Raw genomic sequence first — 21146 nt, forward strand, 5'->3', positions numbered from 1 at the left:
TAGTTTCATCCAAACGGCAATATCTGGAGCTGGAAAATGCCACAAACTGCAGTTCCTCTAATGTCCACTTGAGGCTGGCTCCAAGAGCGAGTCAGTCCCCATAGACCCCCATGTTAGAACTTTACAGCAGAAATAAACATGTTTACAGTCTAGTACAAAAAACTATTTGGGTCTCTGTTAATTTCAACATTCATGACAACTGTACGGGTGTGAATTAATATATAATTCACTTATATTAATTCACCTGTTTGAATTTTATTAAAACTTTAAATCAAGCATAATTATGGCTATTCCTGTTTCCAGAGCATCAGTCAGATCTTTGAGTGAGCTCCTTCATCCTTCTATCGAAACAGAATTGATGGTGATGAGATCTCTAGTAGGTGTTTTTAAAAAAGTAATGCTGACCTTTACACTTTACTCCCTTTGTGAACTGTGCAGGACAGCTAACGAGCGTTTGAAGTCATTTTTACGTTCTAGTGTGGACAGATATTTTGTAAAATAAAGGGTTGTGAGAACAGAATTTTTTCTTAAAATGGAGGGAAAAATATCAATTTTTAAAAATATCTGTATACATGTAGACAGGACCTAAATGGGCTGCTTCCTTACAGTTGGAGGTTTGAATCATCAGCTGGAAACCACTCAGTCTCCCCGCAGTTTTTGGTGTTGGTCAGTCAGCGTGCTTTGTGCTTCAAGGAACACTTTGGATTTAGTTGCTGAGTGAGCGTTCCTTGCTGTGACGCTGCTCATTGGTTCAGGCAGCTGCGTACATGTACGCAGCTGCCTGAAGGAAGAGAAACTTTGTCCTATCAGTTCCCTTGTGTTTTCTGTTTCCTCTCTATAGTGTCTCATGCTTGTTTTCAGTCTGCCTCTGTATGTTTGCTGGGCGTGGCCCCCTGGTTCCCTCCTCCTGCCAATCCTCCTGAGTGCCAGCAGCTGCTGAACCTGCACACCTGAACCTCATTAATAAGCCACTGCAGTATAAAACCCGGCTCAGACCTCCAGACTCTGCCAGATCGTCCAGTCTCCTCTGCAGTACAGACGTCAAGGCCAACTTCTTAGTTTGACACTTTGTCTTTTAGGACCTCAGTTCACACTTTGTTCTGTGTCTCAGGTTCACCACGCCAGTTTCATGTCAGCCTGCTCTGCTTTGCTGTTCCCTGCCCACCTCAGCCATCATTTCACTCAAGCCCTCAGCCCCCCATCTTCAAACTGCAATAAACTGCCTTTAACCATTCCCAGCTTCCTGGTTGTGTTTGCATTTGGGTCTGAAGTTGATCCGTCACGACATGGTCAGGCTCTGAAATAACATCATCTCGTGCCTTCTGCAGTGGTGAATTTACAGCTCACAGAATCCTAATACGACACAGTCTCTGGCTTTTGTGTGATATCTGCTGTTAGCAAAAAATGTTGTTGCACATTTCCAATCCGTTGTTAGCGTAGTTAGCTCGTTTACTTTATTACGTGAATGTCACTGTCACACTGAACCCTGCTGAACCCTGTTCTAACTCTCAAACTGTATATGGAAAAAAGAAAAAACTGAAAAGCCAAATCTGATTCAACTGACATAGTTCTGAGTCAGGTACGGCCTGAGAGTACTAGTCATGTGAGAAAAGAGTTACCCAGGAACAGGGTCCAAAATTAATCAAGCGCCAAATGTGGGTAGATTTTCAGTTAGTCAAGTACATTTCAAAAGGCTATCTCCCACAGTGTTGGGTAAATGTTTGTACCAAAGTAATCATGTAATGAAACTGTGTTTTGGTATGATTTGGGGGCATACTGCTCTGCTGCTCCTGAGCTGCTCCTTTGCTGTGCTGCTAGCTAGCTTTGCGCCCATACTTATGAAACTAATGAAATAATTACACAAAGTTCCTGTAGTCTGAACCAAGATAGCCTAACATTAGCTTTTTACTTCTGGCAATTTTATTTAGGCTTCAAAAATCTTAAAAGTGGTGTTCACATGAGGATTAACTTGCTAGACAAAATGTGTAAGTTTCATAAATGTTTGTTTGCCACAGAGCTTATTTTCTGAAATAAGCCAAAATCCAATAGAAAAATCCGACTGGCCTCTTGATGAGGGAACCACGGTGATGCTAACAAAATTAGCATTTGAAGACTGTTAAAATCAGTCAGAATAGTAACATCATGCTAGAATGAAAAAGGTTGTTCAGATGAATAAGTGCACACATCTTTAACAGCTGTGGACTCTGAAGGCAAACATTCATGAGAAAGCAAAAAGCAGGCTGCATCACTGAGCCCACCTTCCAGTGGATCGCTGCAGTGTTTAAAATTTAAATCAAGAAATCCATAATCTTTAAAGTTTTAGACTTCAAAAGCAACCTTCACAATCCAAGAGATCACACATCCCCCCCCCTCCCAGCGCAGGAGAATGAGCAACAATCAGAAATTGAGATGTACAGCACGATACCTCAGAGGAGAAGTTTCCTGCCGGCCTCCACAGCCTTGAACAGCCGAGTTCTTCTGGAGGCGGCTCTTTGCTCAGACATTGACTACCCATCCCAGCGCTAGACTGATGGGAGAATATCCTATATCCCTGCATCCTCGGAAGTCTCCCAAGTCTCCAGCATGAATATTTGATGAGAGATGTGTGGGACGGCCAATCACTAAAAGACATTTATCTCCGATACCCCTGACTGGGCAGCCCTGGCTGAGCCTCTCCTTTGGTAATCAAAAACAAACGTTTCATGGGGCCCTTTCAAAAGAATCACTGATAACGCTGTAATGCATGTATGGAAGATTAGCTCTGCTACACGCTGAGAATGCATTAGGATTCAAAATCTGATACAAACACAGAGACACATCCTTTTTTTCAATCTTACATTTATGGTATTTTTTTACTACCGCCACCAACAAAATGATAAAGTGCAGCCTATTTTTTTTATACATCCCTCCTTGCCTGTGTTTGTTGTGTCTGGCCTCCCGTGAGTCTCCAAGAGCCCATGCTGTATATTAATTAGCTATTCTGGGACTTAAGCCTGTACTTATTCAACCTTAACGACCCTGTTTGTGCCACAGCGACGTTACAGAGTGTTCAGCAAATTCCTGCGGTCATTGCTCAGACCTTGAGTTTTCCATCATCAGCCTATTATTTTATAACCTTGGTTATGCAAAACACTGTGGCATTTGTGATGACAGAAACGAGCTCCCAGGTTCTCATAAAAACGCTATTCCAATTCCGCACCCTTTTAATGATGCTGCAATTGAGCAATTTCTTCACTGTAGTTCAACTCTCACACTTCTTTCTCTTCTGTCTCCAACTAATGAGTTTGGAAAAGTATCAAAACTGCGGATAATGTTGAATTTCACCTGTTCAGAGGCTGTTGTAAATCAACAACTCTATCAACCTCCTGCAGATGTGTCAGAGTCATTCTGTGCTATGGGGCAAGAAAAGTAGTTTTAATTGCACCTTAACTTCCATCTCATCTTGTGCAGCTGCTCAGTGGTGCACAGTAAAGGACAGTGGCTGTACTGGGCCACGACCAGGTGGCCTGTGTGATGTCAAATGATGCTGATTGGATTTATGGTTACATAATAATAACACAAAGGCTTCCAGTCAGTGTCTGTACAGCTCTCTTCTGTCACCTGTGTTTGAAACTGTGGTGGCAGTTTATTGCTATAATCAGATGGAACTAAATGAGGCACCGAACCAACTGTAACACAATTACACTTTAATTAACGAGTGTTTTACTGTTCAGTGACATTTATGCTCACAGCTAAAGACTAAGAATGTCTCCACAAAGATGACATTGGCTAATTTCCCAGGTCTGATTCCTCCTTTTTGTCCTCCAGAAAATCAATTAGAATCAGGCTGACGGCAAACTCGTCCTACAGCAAAGAAAGGGTGGAGCACTGTACTGTATGTTTTATACTGTCACATATCAGCACAGTCGCTAGAGGAAAATGTTGTCATTGTATGTTTCTGCAAACCACAAATATGCTACATTCACACATTTCATGCATATCATATCAACGTTTCTAAAGTGTAATACTATATGAGCTGACTGTGTCATTGTGAGGTGGAGGGGATGGTGGGTGGCGTGTCACCAGGGCGAGACAGCTGCTAACCTGCAGACCACTGTTCAAGACCAACTAACAACAAAACCAGTTGTGATTTGCTGTGTTTCCAGCAGTGTTTTAGGCACCAAATGTGGGTGTTTTGTAGTGACCTGCCACTCTATCTATCTATCTATCTATCTATCTATCTATCTATCTATCTATTACTGAGTATTATTTACGTTAGCGAGATAAATAACTAGTCCAAAATAAGGACATGTTTTCCAAAAGAACGACGATATTCTCCCGTGAATGACAGGCCTTTGCCTGCAACTACGGCGCCAAGACACCATGGGGCGCAATCCCGGTATGCAACAGTCAAAATCAAAACACAGCCATATTGGCAAGAAAGTGCGCTGTTCAACTGACTGCCAAGCATAGCTAACAGCTAACTCGTCTCTTCTTCAGGCTGTATTCATATAAAAGTGAACATGGTGGACAGCTGTTGTGCCCTTGGGTGTCAGAACAGTCGATACGTGAAGGGGAGAGCGTTTTATCGAATTCCGAAACATCCCGAAAGACGGCAGAGGTGGATTACTGCCATAAAACATGCACGAAGCGAGCAGAAGAAAACTGAGTGGTGGGAGCCCACAGGCAACGGATTCCACTTGTGTAGTAATCACTTCATATCAGGTACAGAATCCGACGCTCGCTAACTTTAATGTTTATTTTACATGCTTTTATTGCGATTTCTAACCGTTTAATTTTAATAAAAGGCAAGTTTGACCTTTGAATTATGGCGTGGATTTTGCGGAGCTAGTAAAAGGATGTTGCTCATTCAATGAGCAACGCAAAACAAACGTGTTCCTTACATTATTTTATTATTGTTATATGTAAGGCTGCCAGATTGTATCCATTTGTACCCCTCCAGGCTCTTATCGGCTTTCAGGGAATCTCTGGAGTAGGACGAGGGAGAGTTGGATCAAGTAATTGTAGATGTCGGGATACTGCAATATTGGAAAACTGTCCGCTCTGGCTGTGTCAATACTCCTGAAAAGCACCCCGGGGGCATTGTAAGGGTCAGCTATGATTAATCGGTCAAGTTTTGCGATATATCGCACAATTTCCTTTAACGTGCAAAGTGAACTCTGACGACCTGAAATTAGCACTGGCGCCAGTCATTTTCACTCAAGGACTGCCAACATGGTGGTGTAAACAAACCGAGTCACGTGACGTCCGGAGCTCTATAAGGCTGTGTGGGCATGAACTGAGTTATTTTGCACTGTTATTTTGGAGACCACCACGAAGCTCAGCTTATAGTTCAAACCCTGTATATTTATATATTTTTAGTAACATAAAAAGCAGTTATTTTTGGCGAGACATTGCCGCTTTTTTCATCAGGCTAGTAACACAAAAAGCATTATTTTTTTGCAAGGACATCACTTTTTCCTGCTGGGATAGTGACAAAAAATGTGGATATTTTTTGTTGAGACATCGCTGCTTTTTCTGCTGGGTTAGTTGCACAAAAAGCAGTTATTTTTTTGCCGAGATACTGCTGCTAATGCTGCCAGGACTGTGACCCCCCGCCCACCCAAAGTATGTATTTGAAGCCAAATTTTTTCCTCACCATAACCAAGAGTTTGCTGTTCCTAAACATAACCACACTGTAACCACGGCATCGTTAAACTGTAAAGTTCAAATGTCTCTGCTACATAATAATGTGTAAATGTAATGTACCTGTGGTTAACAGGAGCCTACATTGCCAACATGTTGTCTGGCGGTTGGGTCGGTGTGATGACTGTAACACGCCTGTATGCCAACATGTTAATTAGTCCACTTAACAGTTAAATGCAGACATGTTTCTAATTACTCTTTCTGATAAAAAAAACTTCACTGTTGTTTTTTTCTACTGATGATAGATTGTTCATTAACCCCGCTGAGGTTAATGGAGGATCTGTCTGTGTGTTGCAGCTCAGTGAAATTGCGTCTCTTGTTTTTGGATGTGTAGCCAAAGGGACTGTTTCTTTTGAATAGCAGTTGTCTGCAATTACTCTTGAGGTGGATCTGTTGCTGTCAGTTTGAGATGCTGACAAAGGATGCCCTTTGCCTTTGAAGTACTTCATCTTGCCTCAGGTAAAAGAGTCCATAACTTGGCAAAAAGGAAAACTTTTTGTTTGGTTCCCAGCCTCAGGCAGGCTTTCAGCCGAGTGGGCTCCTCTGATGTTGAAATATACACATTACACATACAAAATAGTACGTCAAAGAAAAAAAGAGAGCGTGAGAGGGAGAGAGAATCATCCCTACTCATTTCATGGAAGTGCAACTAGACCACTCTATCAGGAGAGTATGCTGCACATTTCCTCCTACCTTTTGAAATAGCAAATCAGAATCCAGTAAAAGCTTGTCCGTGTGCATTATTAATGCCACTAGAGTGAAAGAGGTAGCCAAGAGGATGCCTTGCATCCAAATCTTCACCTGGCAGTTTAGGAATAAAAAAACACATGCATGCTGTTCTTTGTTTCCAGTCTGAACATTTGAATGTTGCAGTCTTTACATGTTCTTAATAATAAACACACAGCAGCAGGTTAGACTCAACACTAATTAATTTTAAAGGCTTAAACACATTAAGCAGAATATCTTGAGTGAAGGTGAGTTGTGTTTTCAGCAGGTCTCCAAATGTATTCAGCAGACACAGCCGTTCTCTTTCACCTCTAGTGCAGAGGCTCTTGTGTTTATTATGCAGCGTAAGTCAGCACACCAGCCCGGCTCCACCTTTGGCTCATTTCCGAACAATTTTCAAGCTTCCTGTAAAATGAATATGCATTGCCTTTGCAGTGAATCCATTTGCAAGACAGAATGATAATGAAGAGAAAGTGCTTTCAAAAAACCCAATTAATCTCATGTAAAACGGCTGCTCAATGCTTCTAATGAGATGCCATTTTAATAAGCGGGTATGTTGTACAACAAAGCCATTTGGTAAACATTATTGTTTATTTGTTTGATGACATGCAGGCAATGGAACGGATTGCATTTAGTAAGAAATAAAAACACTTATTAATGTTTGATGTAAAGAAATCATGCCTTTTTTACCTTGCTCTGCATACACAGAGGTTACTGTTGGTGCAACACAGAGAATGCACATAAAGCTGAATTAACATTAAAAAGCTTCTTATTGAAAATAACCTTCAGCACTGACTGATCTCAGGTGTATGCAGTCAATATTATAATAGCTGAAGAAAATCTAGTTTTACTCTATAGGAGGAAGCTGCTCAAAAACTGACACAAATTAAATGTAAAATATTTATGGGACCCTCATAAACAGAAGCTCAGTGCAGGCGCAGCCTAATCTCTCTTTATTTTGACTCCATGCCGCCGATAGCCGTGGATGGAGTCATTATGTTTTGGGTTGTCCGTCAAGTTGCACTCAACAATGAACTGATTAGAATTTGGTGGTTAAAGGTCAAGGTAACTGTGACCTTGACTGTTTTTTCATTCTCAGAAATGTGATATGTCAAGAATTAGGAAATTATATTACATTTGGCACAAACTTCAAGTTGCACTCAACAATAAACTGAATAGATTTTCGTGCTTAAAGGTCAAAGGTCAGTGTGACCTTGCCTCCATTTCATTCTCATGAATGCAATATCTCAAGAACACCTTTAGGATTTTTTTTTTCTTTTCAAATTTGGCCCAGCGTCCAGTGGATTCAACAATAAACTGATTAGAATTTGATGGTCAGAGGTCAAGATCACTCGGACCTTGTGCCCAATTCATTCTCATGAACGCAATATCTCAGCAACACCTAGAGGGGACTCTTCAAATTTGGCACAAATGTCCACTTGAACTAAACGTAAATCTGATAAAAATTTGGTGGTCAAAGGTCATGGTCATTTGGACCTCGTCTGTTTCATTCTTGTAAAGGTGACATCTCAATAATGCCTTAGGGGAATTTCCCTTAATTTGGCACAAACGTCCACTTGGACTCAGTGATAAGTTGATTAGATTTCTATGGTTAAATGTCAAGGTCACTATGACCTTGTCTGTTAAATTTTCAAAAATATAATATCTAAAGAGAATGTCTGAAGGAAATTTCCTCAAATTTGGCATAAATGTCGACTTGGACTCAACAATAAACTGATTTGATTTTGGTGGTCAAAGGTCAAGGTCAAAGTGACCTTACATTCATTTTATTCTCGTGAATGCGATATCTGAAGAATACCTGAGGGGGGTTTCTTCAAATTTGGGACATACATCCACTTGAACTCAACAATAGAGTGATTAGAATTTGGTGATCAAAGGTCAAGGTCACTGTGACCTTGCGTTCATGTCATTCTGATGAACATGATATTTCAAGAACACATGAGGGAATTTTCCTAAACTTGGCACAAACATCCACTTAGACTAATCGATGAACGAATTAGAATCTGGAGATCAGAGGTCAAAGGTCAAGGTCACTGTGACCTACACTCAAGAGTTCATGCATGCTAATTATTATTATTATTATTATTTTGTGAGATAAACGACATTTCACAAAAAAATCAAGGAGGATAAAATAATGAAGTGATGACATTTTTATATCCAAAAGATCAAAGGTCAGCTTGACTGTGACATCATCATGTTTTAACGTCATATCTCAGGAACAGAAGGGGAGACATTTGGTCAGATACTGAATTGGTGACTCTAATCTTGAAACTGTGCTGATTGTATAGATCTTCTGTGAGTGAAGCATCCATGTTTTCACTGACATGGATGGAGACTGTGACTGGTTTGCAGAGACGTACAGCCACGAGACAGCAATTGTAGTTGCGCCATGTAACACACCTTTGAGAGGCTGCTGCTGGGACACGCTAGAAGGACAAACAGAGTGTTGGTAGAGTGAGAGCCCGGCTGAGTCAAAGCTCGGTGAAAAGTGTTGAGATGGGATCAAATTTGAGGGGCAATCAGTGGCTTGTAAGCAATCCTGCTTTCAGAAGAAAACAAATCAACTTGTTATCGACTCAAAGGCTGCCGACTGGATCGCTGCCTGGTTGAATGTGTTTACTTATTCATCAAGGCCGAGAGGACCGGCTCCTTTCTCAAACTCTGGGTCCTTTGCCTGCTGTCGGACAAGAGGGGCGGACCCCATTAAAGATGCATGGTGACCAGTGAGTTGAGCCTAAAGATCTCCAAGCTTTACGGTGCCCTCTTCAAATATTCATGACCCTCACTGTGTGCGCAGTCTTTGGCACATGGAGTTAATGTAGCTTTTTCGACCTATGTGTGTGTGTATTTCTGTATTTGGCAGAGCAGGTGCTGCATCCTCATCTGGCATGCAGAAAGAAAAAGAAGGGTGGGTGGAAGGTTAAAGAGGCCACGGGGGTTGCCCCAGAAAAAGGAAATGTGAGGCAAAGACCTCATTCGGTGTTACCAGGTGGTTCTGTACCCCATGTTGTGCTGTCTGACCCGTACTCTCCAGGCGTTGCTTGATATTCAGGGAGACGCTCACAGGATGAGAGGTAATAAGAGTGTTCTGGGCAAACTGTGCATTGAAATGAAGACGTGCAGACAAAAAGGGGCCTCTGAGTTTTACTGAGCAGTACAACCATACAGATCGAGGGGGAAGTCTTTGGTTTGGTCTAAAGGTTAGAAAAATGGGTTTGCGGTCTGATGGAGTCTCAGACCAGCTGGTAACACTTCCTGTTTCTGCTGTCTTTAACACCCAGTGGGAGCAACAGTGGGAGATTGTGTTTATACTGGGAGTATGTCAAGTGTCAGTGTGTCCAACTGTCAGCACTGTCCAATTAAGAGCTGCCTTATTTCTAATTTGGCTCCTGCCATCCAGCAAGCTTTAATGTAAGGGACTGTTATTTATGAGGATGGATTTAATGCAGCTACGCTAGCAGTTTCCATTTGCTTCTAGTCTTTAGGTTATTCTAATTTTATTTCATATGGATGACACAGCAGCATTAGAATTGTGCATTTAAGCACAAGAACCAGATGCACTGTGGTTAGTGTTTGTGGCAAAACGCTAACCTACCGTTCCACAAGGTGCTTTTTGAAAATTGAAATAGTAAAAAGAAAAGAAAATATATCCACAATTTGCAAACACATTTGCAAGGACACATCCACATCATCTGGTGTACTTTTTTGTGTGTTTTTAGATCCTTTAAATGTCTTGGATGTGTTTTAAATGTCTTCTGTGTGTGTGTGTGTGTGTGTGTGTGTGTAAAGCTGGTGTTGAGCCCTGTCGAAGACAAATTTCTGTTGCCTTTTGGTTCCAGACAATAAAGTTTCTATTCTATTCAAATCAACACACAAAATACATCCCCAAAGTCAGACACATGCTCAAGCACCTTTTTGTGAGAAACTTCTTTTCCATTTCTTTTTCTAATTTAATATTTTAATTTTCAAATTTGTCTGTCTCCATTTAAAGCTCTCCTACAAACATACATCCAGTGGAGTCCCTCCTGACTTTATCTGAGCTGTCTGCCTCTTTATTAATATCTTACTGACGTCATTTCATTGACATCATGAGTTTAGTTCGACTGTACAGCACTTTGTAGCTGCATTTTGAAAAGTGCTATAAAAATAAAGTTTATTATAATGATTACCTGTTCATTTATTTAAGTTTGTGACCGTTAGTCTTGAGCTCATGTTTCCTGTTGCGTCCTGTGGGCTGCCTTGTTGAGAACATTTATTTATATAGCACATTTAAAACAACCTCGGTTGACCAAAGTGCTGTACAGTTCCTCCAAATATAAATAAATGAATGAATGAATGAATAGCACAAACAACATAAATTATCAATAAAATCAACAATAGGTTTAGACAATAAAACATCAACACTAGAGTAACGGTAAAATACAAATAAAAGCTATAAAAGACATGTCTGTCTCAACGTGAGGTGAAAGCAAGCGAAAAGAGGTAGGTTTTTAAAAGAGATTTAAAGTGTTCCAAAGTTCGGGCTGCCCTTATATGGAATGGTAAAGTATTCCATAAATTTGGCACCACAACGGAAAAGGCTCTGTCACCTTTGCTTTTCAGTTTAGCTCTGGGACAGGCCAGCAGCATCTGGTTGCTTGATCTCAGTGCTCTGGCTGGCATGTGAAGCTGAACAAGCTCAGATAGATAGGATGGGGCTAAGCCATTCAGGCTTTTAAAAACAAATAATAAAATTTTGAACTGAACTCTAAACTGGACAGGGAGCCAGTGCAAAGAGGCCAGTATCGGGGTGATATGATCACGCCGTTTCTTTCCTGTCAGCAGTCTGGCTGCTGCATTTTGGACAGCCTGCAGGTGTTTCAGTGACTGCTGGTCCAGTCCAACATAAAGAAAGTTACAATAATCCAGACGGCAGGTAATGAAAGCGTGAATTGCCCTCTCAAAATCAAGTGGAGGGAGGCAGGGCTTTGCCGTACTAAGTAGCCTTAATTGAAAGAAGCTTGATTTGACCACTGAACTAATCTGTTTATCAAATTTAAAGGCACAGTCAAAAATTACTCCTAGGTTCCTTGCAGCAGGGTGACAGTAGAAAACTAATGAGCCAATAGCACTGTCATAGCAGTCTAAAAGGTCAGATTGGCCAAATAGAATAATTTCAGTTTTAGATTTGTTTAGGTTCAAGAAATTTAAAGCCATCCATGTGTGAACATCATTGAGACAGTTCAGGAGAGCTTGAATGGAGGCAGAGCTTTTTGTTTGAAGAGGAAGGTAAATCTGTAAGTCGTCTGCAAAACAATGAAATGTTATATTATACTTTCTAAATATAGCGCCCTGGGGCAGCATATAAATGGAGAAGAGAATGGGGCCCAAGATGGAGCCTTGAGGCACCCCGCAATTGAGTGAGGATGCAGCAGATGTATACTGGCCCATGTGAACAGAGAAACTCCTTTCTGAAGCTGTAGGTTTTATTTTCCAAATGTAACAGGAGAATTAAATGTATCATTCAGTTCATAATGTGTACCTAACTGAAATCCTCATACTGATTCAATACAAATATGTGTATCGTCACACCCCTAATGTGTATATTTTAAAGGGTTCCATTCATTTCCACTCTGTCGCTGATTGTCACAGAAACACTGATTTATTCTTGGTCCTCTGCCATCATTGTGATGTATTTATATTTGGTTTTAAGAGAGTCAAAGTGTTCTAGTCCAGCTAATAAGCCATCAAAGAGAGTCTAAAAATATCCAGTAAGCCTCTTCTCTCTGCTCCATTCATGGCTCAAAAGGAAATATGACAAATGGCAGTCAAATCTCACTGTAACAGCTTTAAGTCGCTTCTACACTGACACTCTGCATCAACCTACAGTCAAATCACTGTACCCGACTCTGCGACCGCTCCCCTCTCTGTGACCATCAGAAATAAACTGTGTCGTTGTCTTTACTGGCCCATCATCGCCTGACTTGACCGTCCATAACACACACCAGATTTTTTATTTTTTATTTTTTTACAATGTGCAGTGATGCTAAATGTGTTAGGCGTGTCATTGAGCGTCCTTTCACATCCTCTCCCCCTGCAGTGGTGCTCATTTTCTCACCTTGTTTTATTCTCGGCTCAGATCGGAGATGCATGGGCGATTATTGCCTTGTGTTCAGGAAGAGTGACAATGGGCGCTGAGCCATGGCCCCGCTCGCTCTCTTGTCCGTGTCTCACTGACTGTGAAATACACCCCAAATGAAGGATATGAGAGGCAGCACAGAGCACAGTTTGGTCTGTGATGGATGTTGGTGGAGAGCTCCAGTACATTTTACATGAGGCTTGTTTGCAGAAAGATGCAAACAAATTAAGTCTGGACACAATATCAAGAGCATAAGGATGGAGGAAAATGAAATACAATGGTTATAACAGTGTACTAAACATTGTCCTTTGCAGTTTCAGCTGACCTACCAGAGCTGAAATGAGGCTTTACCTTAGTTTTCAAAAAGCCATTTTCATTATTATGCCCCACTTATCAAACTGGGACAGAGTATCTCCCTCACACTGTACGGTCACCACTCCTGTGAAATCATAAAGCAGAAAATCACCATCCATCTGACATTTTTCGCTGGGGAAATAGTGGCGATAACTCCTGACTGAGTTGGCATTTAGAAGTTGGACGTTTGTGCCCGGGGACAGGACAGGAACTGCGGGGTTGGGAGTCGAGAGGGAGCACAGAACAAGTTTTTCTCTTGTGGAAAAGGATCCGCTTTATCAGTCACAGCTGCTGTGTGGCTGGCCCTGGTGGGCACAGACGTTTGGTGAAACCCCAACATTTCACTCCGCACACTGCACGGCGGGGACTCTCTCAAAATAGAAGACAATAATATGCATGGTGGGCTCTTCAAGGAGGAAATGTAACACACCATATGGGAGCCGGAGCGTGCAAAATTTTGAAACATTGCTTTGGACACAGTTGTCTGATGCTGCTGATAGCTTTCATTCCTGACTCTGACAGCCGCAAAGCAAGGATTTCTTTGAATGCATCAATTGTGGGTGTTCAGCTTTGTGAAAGGACGGACTGGATGACAGAAAATGATGTGTCTCCCAGATCCTTCCATTACTATTTAAAATAGAGCTCAAATCTTTCAGCTTTAAAATAAATGTACCCTCGTATATTTTTCTGTTAGCTCAGCTCTTGTATGAAGAGCTCATTCAATCAGTTTGACGTTACATATGCTCAGCTCGTCGCTTTAAGAGTGAAAAATAGCCCCAAATAAATAACAACATAACAGCAGGAGGACGACAGCGACAGCCTCTCTTTCAAAATAAAAGCACTGTGTCGGTCCACAAATTGATGTTTTTTCCCTTTAACAACACACACATGGTTACGTTTACGACAAAGAACAGGGTTGGCTGTATAATCTTATGGGAGGTGAACTACTCCCTGGTGAAAGTCGGTGGTTGTTGGACCCCTCCTACTTGCCCTTCTCAGACTTCCACCCTTCACTCAGGCTGTTGCCCGGCCGCTTTCCCCCATGATGACGCCAAGCGACTGGCCGCGTACCATGCTGACGTGAAAGGACAACTTTTTTTGTCTGTGTCCAACACATCACGGGTTTTCTGGCTGTGAAAGTGCCATGAAATGTAATTTGTTTTACTAAGATTGTGCCAAAACATGATCTTTTCAGAACCATAATCGAGTGCTTGTTGTCACTAAACCTAACCACATATTAACCGTGGTATTGTTGAAACCTAAAGAAACGTTATGTTTCAGTGTATCCCCTAAATAACACACAAATGTAATGTATCTGTGGTTTGCAGAAATGACCCATGCCGACATTTTTTTCCCTGTTGATTAGGTTGATAATTTCACATCTTTATATTTCTCCTGAAAAAGTCACAAGTAGACATTGTATTGTTTTAAGGGATCACAACCCATAAAGGCAACTGCAAGGCAAGTTGGTTTATATAGCACCTTATCACACACAAAGACCATGCAAAGTGCTTTTTAGGCAAAAGATAAGAAAAATAAAAAAAGATTTAAAAAAAAATGGAATAAGATAAGATAAAAAAAAAGGTGAGAAACCACTGGCTTTAACCTCTGACTTCTACTCTTAGAAATAAACCCTTGGCAGATCTTTTTGAAAACTTTGCAGTGAATATTTAAGACTAATTTACACAGGTATGAAGCAGCAGGATGCCGTTTCTGTCAGCACAACATTTGTGCTATTAATAGTCCCAATCCGATTAATGTCATTCAACACTAAGGTAACTGAATTATTTAGTCATGTTCCCTCTGACATCTGATGTAATTCATTCTCTATTTTGTGCACCCTCCCCCTTCAGACATTAAATTAAATTAACATCTGAGCTTTGGGCAGCATAAAGAAATGGACATTGATCCACTTAACCCTGTTCATGCCCCTCCATCTATTAGACCCCCCCCCCCAACCCCCACCCCCCCACCTCTCCTCTCCTCCAGTAAATTATCATGAAGCAAACCTCGATGTGATTGAGACTCGTCTCAACAAGAGAAATTAGCCCACATTCATCAGAAGCTCGGTGCAAAGGCAGAAAAACAAGACGAGTGTTTTCCTTGGTGATATGTTGAAATTATAGTCTTGTCAACAGAAAGGCAGACTGTTCAATTAGACGCTGGGCTCCCTCCTGCAGGCAAGCGGCACAGCAATGATCCAATCAGGAGGAGAGCTGGCTGGTTAATATGGCTTGTCACATCTGAGCTCCCTTATCTCTGGGTAATGCTGCTCAACGCCAAAGGGGCCTTGCAGCCAACTCATTCCAATTGATTTAGAGAGCGCAGGGGACCCGCCCCTTTTACAAAAGGAAATACCAACCTGGTTGAAGTGCTCGGTGGCAGAGAGGTGACTTTTATCCAGCCCACATGCTTTAAACTGCCGGCATCGCTTTGAGACACTAACTGCTGACATTTAACAAAGACAACAATGTGACCTGCGGGGCTCCATTCAGAGCAGAAAGGTCAAAAGCTGGACTCGGGCCCCCACAAGCTGGGAGAGAACAGCACTGACTGTGAATGCTATTTGCTAAATGTTGACGCTAGTTATGCAATTAAAACCTTTGTTCTCTCACTGCCACAGTGGTATAGACACAGAGGCGGCGCAGGGAAAGCCGGAGATAAAGAGGCATTCTCTAGATGAAAGGTGAGAATGTAAAAAGCTCAAAGCATTCGCTCGGATGCCTCATCACCCAGCTGAATCCAAACTACAATTATTACGCTTTTACACAAACCTGCTGACATTTACATTCTGTCTTTCTACGACGTGTTTATGAAGCGGCCGTTTCACTGCTGAGAAACAGAGCTCTCGGAACCTTGAACTGCACCCGTGGCTCCGTCAGCCATGAATAAACCATGTGGCGCTATCGTGATGAAGGAGCCGGCATCTCCCACTCATCGATACGCAGGGTGCTGATGCTCTTTCTGTTGAGCCACTGTCCCAGCATCGACTGCCGGTTGTAATTCTCTCAAGAGATTGGAGCTGACAATCTTCGGCTTGCCAGACACAAAATCCTGTTTATCTGTCAAGACGAGCGGCTGCAGCCCACCATTCTCTCCCAGCTCTGCCTGTAAGCTCTCTGGGCAGACAAAGTCTTAGACAACATGAAGACAGAAAGACAGGCCTGATAGCAATACTGGCTGCGCCATCAACACTCCTGACACCGAGGAGTTCGGTCAGTTGTGGCTTACCCCAGACTGCAGAGGCTCAAACTCAGAGGACTAGATTTGACTTTCATGTTCTTTTGAAAGAAGTGCTTGAGGTTAACTCAGACTTTCTTTGTCTATAATAAATCGAGGTACTCAAACTTCAAACTGCATTCTAAGAAAGTTTTGGGTGTCTCCTCGCTATCTTAGACATACTATCGTTCAAATAAGGGCCGATCTCTCTTTTTCAGCAGCTGGCGATTGATTTCACATTACCTTATCTGACCTCTGGGAGGGTGCATGCAGTGTTTAGAGGCTCCAAAGAATGAAAGTGTGTTGACAAAAAGTCTGGAGACTACGTCAGAGATCAGTGTTTCTGGTGGAGTGGCTTACACACAGCTTGTTCATGTAAGAGGGACTCAAGACAGAGGGATTACAGAGCATAAAACATGGCCGAAGAGGACAAATGTGTAACTCAGAGAGAGATGGCAGCTGTGGCAGGCTTGTGAGCCAAGGTGCCAGTGGAGAGTGAGAGGGGAGTGTTGATGGGCTTGCTGGGTGGAAAGGAGTGATGTGAGGCTAAGGTCGGGCAGATGGTGGCCGATAATGAGGGTGTAGAGGTGTAGGGAGGAGGGGAGTCGTGCTGTTCTCAGGCAAGGACTCGGCAGCAAAGGCTCAGCACTGAGTTCAGGACCAGGGAGACTGCGAGAGGGAGAGAAAAAAAGTGTGGGAGGTAGAGGGAAGAAAGGAAGAATAGGCCCTGTGATGAGGGTGAGCCCAGTAGCTCTGTGCAACCTTTAACAAGCACACCCATCATCCCATGACGTCTGCACTCCACCAGTCACCGAATGTGAGAAATATTTCAGCATTCACTCTCCTGAAACTCTCCAGCTCCTTTGGGTGCATTCACTCCTGGAATCTTTTTCCAATGCCTTGACCTTGCCTTCATTAGTGGGTTGACATTAATGCATAATTAATAAGAAACAAATGAGTCTATGCTAATAAAGTGGGTAGAAGTGTGACAAGGAGAGTGCAAATTTTTCTGGTCTTAGATCTGGCTGGAGGGGAAACATCTTCTTTCCAGGGGCGTAGCACCATATTCTGGGCCCTGTGCACGGGCAGTCCCCGTGGGCCCCCTGCCTGAGCAGTCCCCATGGGCCCCCTGCCAATCCTTTCTTTCTTTCCTTTTCCTCACATTGGTGCTCCATCAGCATAAGCAGCCACTCACTATGCTCTAACTGTGTTTAGAGACAAACCCTAGTGTGTGTGTGTGTGTGTGTGTGTGTGTGTGTGTGTGTGTGTGTGTGTGAGTGAAACAGTTTTGCACCTTTAGGGTCCGTACACATGCCGCATTTTTGCGCCCTCATATTCATTGTTTTCAATGAAGATGCGCAGGAGGCACACTCAACAGCCAGAGTGACACCACTGACACAATGGCTGCGCCCAGAGATAAACTGAGATCTGCTTTCAACCAACCAACCAGCTCCAATCACAGCTGACACATATCTCTCCTTTCTTCTGTAAACATCAGTCTGTGATACATATGGAGAGGACGTTGATCATTGTAGTGCGGAGCTGTCAGAGCGTCACATCGGTCCCACAGACAGTAGGATCAGCTCTGCACTCAGGATTTCAGGTAAATAGGCTATGATACGGTGCTTGTTAAGGTTGCTTAGAAACCTTAGGGTGCTTTCACACCTACCTCGTTTGGTCCGGACTTCAGGACTTTTCCTGAAGGACCAAATTTACAGGTCTGAAAGCTCCCCCGAAATTTGGTCTGACCAAAAGAGGTGGTCTCGGTCCGGACCAAACAAAATCATGGTTCGGACTTTTTTTTCAATAGTTCGGACCTTTAACCCTTTGGGCCCGAACGACGCATAGTGCGTCCAAATTCACACCTCTTCTTCTCTGTGGATTTTCTTTTGCCACGCATATCACGCGAAACAGTAGCTTTCTGACAAGACCAAGCACTTGTTGGTAGTCCAATGTTTTCACGGCGAAAAAAAATAACGTTACACTAAAAATGTATAACAAAGCTTTCATACAGCTTTGCACACACATTACTGTTGGATGGACTACTCGCGAATGCACGCATATCACATGAAAGCGCAGGACCGGAGCTTTCCAGTGATACCACACACATCATTGTGCTGTCATCCCATCACGCTATAAATACAGATTGATTGTCTACAAAATAAAAACCTGACNCAACTATCTGCAATCAGCACATAAATGTATCTCTATATCGACTGTCCCGTCTCATCTGATGTCAGATCAAAGGGGATTGGCACCATTTGGCACGCGTAATGGAGCTGCTCCCGGCTCATCCTCGTCGTCCTCCTCCTCCTGCTGCTGCGGCGTGGCACCGTTTGGCACGTTTGGCACACGTAATGGAAACCCAAACTGATTTGATTAACACAGCTGCAAACTAATGAGTTCACATCCCTCTCAGCCAACCACAAACAGCCACAGCATCAGATAAGGAGTATATATTCAGAATCTGTCATCTTAGAAAAGTCAAAAGAAAAGAAACAGAGTGAGACTGCTTCCCCCTCGCCCGGTCTGCGAAACTAGAGGCCACGCAGTTAACGTCAATATGTCATTTGGTCCTTAATGCAGTGTGAAACCAAACCGACCAGACCAAATGTATACAATGTAGCAAAAACACGGACCTTGGTCCGGACTTTCAGGTGTGAAAGCCCCCTTAAGATGCAACCTCCTGCTGCGCTCCTGAAAGCTGGCAGAGAAAAGGCATAAAAGTAGCACCCAGCCCCCGACCTTGTGTTTTCCAGGCACTTAAAGATGCAGCATGTGTATGGTCCCTTAAGAGACTATGGCTGGGGTGTCATTTTTTTTATCCTCCTCAAAGCTTCAAGTATTTTTCCTTGAACCTCCCTGAGTGACTGGCAGAGAATGCATGACCCTCCACCATCACGTTATTATAATTTTAAAACTTAACTTTTTACTTGCAAACATCAAAGGGTAAGTTCAAGACAAAATCCTAGAGTTGAAATGCCTATGTTTTTTCACGCTGGTAAGTTTGTGCAAAGGGTTTATTTTTGGCCAAATTTTAAATGCAGAATAAAGTAATTCTGATGAAATATGAGTTTCACTAATCGCTTTTTTTTTCTGATGAAAGGGTTGGTCGCACATGATGTGTCCAAAGATAACTGTTTTTACAGTTTCTGGCTGTGATAAATGTTCCAATTCCAAAAATGAAGATTCTTAAAAGTCCAGTTCAGACCAAAGATCTGTGGCAAAACAAGTTGAAACAAACAACTATTTGTGCCATTTGACCAGCTGAGTGTCAGGTGACACCATCAGCCGGCCTGAGTCCAGCTCAGACGGCCCACACCGCTGACACTTTTCTTTCATCTCATCATGAATCTTTGGTCTGAACTGGACTTTAAAGAAAACATGAGCGGGTTTGTAGGGCATGAAAAACTGGCAGTGAAATAAATACAAAATACAACCATTTTAATTTGTATGCCCCTCCCCTGGTCTTAAAAACTTCTTTTACATGCCTCCCCTTTTCGCACCATCCCCTCCCCCCTCATAAGTAACACACAGCCCCTAAGGGGTGAGAGAGGCATCAGAGAGCAAAGTTCAGTCTTCTAATTTATTAGAAATAAAACCCCTCTTAATTTCATGCGTTTTGAGGGCCCCCCTCCCATTGCCCCCCTACTGTGACACCCCTGTTCTTTCCCGCCCACACACACTATCAGATAATTTGGGGAGAATACAGTTGAACTGTGCTATCTGGAGCAGCAGGGACAGGAGGAAGATAGAGACAACAATGAGAGGAACATTAATACGCTGGAGGAAATGGTTGCAATCTGCTGTTAGGTTTAGGTTTCCCCATAAAATAATCAAAATATCATCCTTGGAAGCTCAGTTTGTTCCGCTACTATCGTCTTATCACTGCATATCTAAAGCCCCTCAGCAAGCCAGCCTAAAAATGTAAGCACGAGTAAAAAGGAAGTCAGAAAATCAAATAAAGTAATGAAAGGATGTGTCCTAATCCGGCTTAGATGTCATAATTTGTGTTGGCAGAAAAATGTGTGCCTTCGCAGTTTCACATTAACATTCTGATGGGATTTCCTCCTGGTGCTGACAGCGCTCACTGCTAATTCTTTAAGAAAAAAAAAAAAAATATCAGCATTATAATTTTTTTTAACAAACACTCTGATCAGGCTTTGTATTTGTGAAAAGAGAAATTCCTGCATTATTAAGTCCCCTCCTCCCACCCCTCCTCTCTGCCTCATTTGGTCGTGATGACAGTTGACAAGCCCCGCTGATTTTTTCATTAACAGCTCACACCGTCACCAAAGCGTTGGCGGTACCCAGGAAATGAGCGCTCATATCAATATTCCGGATGACATCTCACACACAATGCATCTCAAGTAGACACTGAGTCTGCCACGTGATCCCCGGGGGGAGCTATTGATCAGCCGGCATTATCATTATCGATCGACAAGCCGAATTGGGGGGGGGGGGGATCAAAATCAACCACTACTTAACTTTATCTCTTTATATCGAAAATCTGAGTTCCCATACTTGCAAGAGACGGTGTGAGCTGCCAAAGACCATCATAAGATTCGACATTTTCATCATCCGAGGCGTTTCATCATCTCTTCTGTGATCTCAGCGGAGAATCATCGCATCACTACGGAAAATGTAATTATGAGACTCATCAATGCGGCGCTTGATTTGATTTTCCTTCAGGTTAGTGTAAGGGAAAGTTAACAGGATTGTTGATCTTCATTTATGACACAGCATCTGATATACAGGCGTGCTCCTGGGGCTTCTGCAGTCAATACCAGTATCAGTTTAAAACCTTTCATTAAGGTAGGTATAACACTTCAGTGGCTAACTTATTTTCTCCTTTATCTCAGAGGCTGGAAGGAGGAAATAAAGCACAAGCAAAAGCCTCAGCTCCATACGGGATAAAATCTATTCTCTATTATTGCACTGCTGTTGCTTGAGGGCCGTCAAGCTAAAGGTAATGGCATTGCCTGTGATAAATTTATGGCTGAGCTGCTCCGTGTTCCATGAG

The 21146-nt window shown here is 42.6% G+C and overlaps 1 protein-coding gene across 3 annotated transcripts in view; it reads right to left on the reverse strand.

The window, feature by feature from the left end:
• The window catches only part of mgat4c (mgat4 family member C), a 180054-nt gene that overhangs the window by 26827 nt on the left and 132081 nt on the right, over nt 1-21146 (reverse strand). Inside the window, exon 1 of one of the 3 annotated variants that reach the window (XM_050072500.1) lies at nt 2426-2517. The exons of the other annotated variants lie outside the window; for them this stretch is intronic. The gene's annotated coding sequence lies outside the window, so the exon portion shown is untranslated. Of the gene's footprint in view, nt 1-2425; nt 2518-21146 lie in introns of those variants that run through there. 3 annotated transcript variants of the gene reach the window in all.

This window comes from Epinephelus moara, chromosome 20 (assembly GCF_006386435.1).
Source record: "Epinephelus moara isolate mb chromosome 20, YSFRI_EMoa_1.0, whole genome shotgun sequence".
NCBI classification, from domain to species: Eukaryota; Metazoa; Chordata; class Actinopteri; order Perciformes; family Serranidae; genus Epinephelus; species Epinephelus moara.